The 2,465-nt window shown below is 46.3% G+C and overlaps 1 pseudogene; it reads right to left on the minus strand.

Moving 5' to 3' along the window:
- Positions 1-617: 617 nt before the first annotated feature.
- On the minus strand, positions 618-1,679 carry LOC146871399 (syncytin-1-like; annotated as a pseudogene).
- Positions 1,680-2,465: the final 786 nt, after the last annotated feature.

Below are 2,465 nucleotides of genomic sequence, written 5' to 3' on the forward strand. Positions count from 1 at the left end.
CGTAAATTTAGCTCATCCAATTTAGCTTCCAATAACCCTACTGCCTCTCTAATTCCATCTTGCTTTACTTTAGATTCCTCAAACCCCCTGTGCATATCTAAATCCAATTTTTTTAGCAGGGCAATAACCACACTATCCGACTCGGCTGCATCTAACAAAACTTTGTTCTCAGCATCCTTACTCTCTAAAACCCCCTTACACTCAAGTTGCTCAGCCGTAGAAGAGGAGCCCCCCTGCTCAGGACTACCTGCATGGTCACCAATTTGATTTTCTGCTTCCATCTCCAAAATTTTAAATCTGTTTGGGCTCAAATAGTCTGCCAAAACCCCCAAACTGCTATTAGATTCAATTGACGGATCTGCTAACTTTAACCCATTCTCATCAAGCCCACCACACGCCATATCTGTTGGGGCACAACCTCTTGAGAGTATAATTGTCTTGGGAACAGGTTTGAAATATGCGTTTAAAGAGGGATTGACAGTTAATTTCTTGCCTAGTGCCCCCGACTTATAAGCTAGCCTGGTGTGTTTCCTTAATTTGCTATGAGTTGTATTCATCAGTCGTGCATCAACGAAGTTTAGTTATTACAGTCCCTCCTCTTGCCATGTGCAACATCGTTAGTGAATGTCAATTTTACAGAGGTCTTCAAATGCCGCCTGATATAGTACTTTGCTGTTTTCAGCCTGATGTGTCATAGGGGTGGATCTGCAAATGGAAGCACACAGAGAACAGAGTGCTGGGCCACAATGAATGCACAGGCAGCAAAAGAAGACGGTACCCAAGGGGATCGTGAGGAACACCAGTATCTTCCATCCCCAAGTGATCAGAATGTTCCAAAAACCAGTTGTCCAGGTCCAAGGGGTCCCATTGTCTGGGCGTATTTCAGTGGCAATCCGGTGTCGTTTAGAAATTGCTTCATAGACAGAGGGTGAGGAATCAGGAATATACACACAGCAAGTGGCCCCGATGATGCGACAGGCTCCACCCCAATCTGCCAGGATGACGTCGAGCACCAGGCGATTCTGAAGGGAAACCATTCGTGTAGCATCGATCTCGGCTGTGTGTTGGGTCAGTATTCCTGCAGTGATGTTGGCAGTAGCTTCCAGGACCCTGGTGAGTCATCTGGTGTTGAGACTGTTGGACATGGGACCCCAAAACGGTAGAAGGCCCTTCAGGGCATCGCTGAATTGCTGGTTGCTGGTGTCGGTCTGGTCTATATCTGGTACTCGTCTCCTCTGTCTGTGGTACAAGTTGTTTCTGTTAAATGTAGGGGGCAGCAGGAATGCAATATAGCATGTGCCACTCCAATCAGAAGGTAGCCAGGTGTAAGCTTTGTTTCCACATACAAAGTGCAGTCCTGACGGAAGGCTGAGGTATGGGGTGAAGTTATTGTAAGTTATGGTAGTATTGCATAGACTGGTTCCTATAGGTATTTTCCCTTGACCTTGCAGGCACAGTATACCAGGACGTGGTGTAATTGAAAGGGTGACTTCTTTCTCTTGGGTAGGAAAGAAAGTGTAACCCCAGGTGTCCTGCATAGGGGTGAAGTTAATAGCACGCATTTGTGGCGGGTCAGAGGCATTACAGATAGTATTATTTTTTTCATGGAGAGTCCAAAGAAAGGGTTGGAATGTGGTAAGGTTGCCTTTGTCATAACGTGATGGAAAAACATTCGTCATGTTGTACATCAGAGCACAAGTGTAGGCTGTAGTGGGGGAAACACTAAGAATGAGATGGTGTGCTGAACTGCGTGAGGTAGGAGTCCACAAACATAACAGTCTGTTGCATTGGAAACCTGATTGAACTGGTGCAACATTTGAATAAAAGTATTATTATGAAACTCCAGGTGTCTGTCGAGGTGTGTGTCTGGCCAAGGTACGTGAGAATGTTTAGGTGGCGTTGGTGGAACTGTTGCTTGAGGTAATACAGTATGTTTGGCGGGGGCTATTTCTTCAAGTATCCAAAATGATATACCAGCAATGATTGCAAGTATGGTCAGAATGAACAGTATTATGGTACGGGTACCACAAACTCTCATTCTAGCTTTCTTCAGCGTTGGGGTAGGATCACGGGTGCATGTGACCTCTGGATTCATACCGTTCCCGTGTCGTTGATGGTTTTCTTCATCGGGGGGAACATTGGCAGACCTGGATGATGGCCCTTGTTGGTAATCATTGTTCAAGGGGGTGCTTAGTCTTTGATACTCATGAATAGGACGGATCGCGACATATCCGGGTTTTGGGGAGATTGGTCCCACATTATCGTGACCTCCAGCCATAACAGCTCTACAAGTGTCCAGAGAGTACTGCAATGTCCCTAATAGCTGCTGATAGTTGTTGATTGCTTCACTGGCCAATATCTGCCCCGGTAAACCACTATTAGGGGTACCTAGGACCCTCGGCCAGATTTTACTACCGCCCTGCAGCAACGGACAATGGAGTACTAACGGCCATTGGAACTGGGCT

The sequence above is a fragment of the Triturus cristatus genome, chromosome 1_1 (genome assembly GCF_964204655.1).
Source record: "Triturus cristatus chromosome 1_1, aTriCri1.1, whole genome shotgun sequence".
Lineage (NCBI taxonomy): Eukaryota > Metazoa > Chordata > Amphibia > Caudata > Salamandridae > Triturus > Triturus cristatus.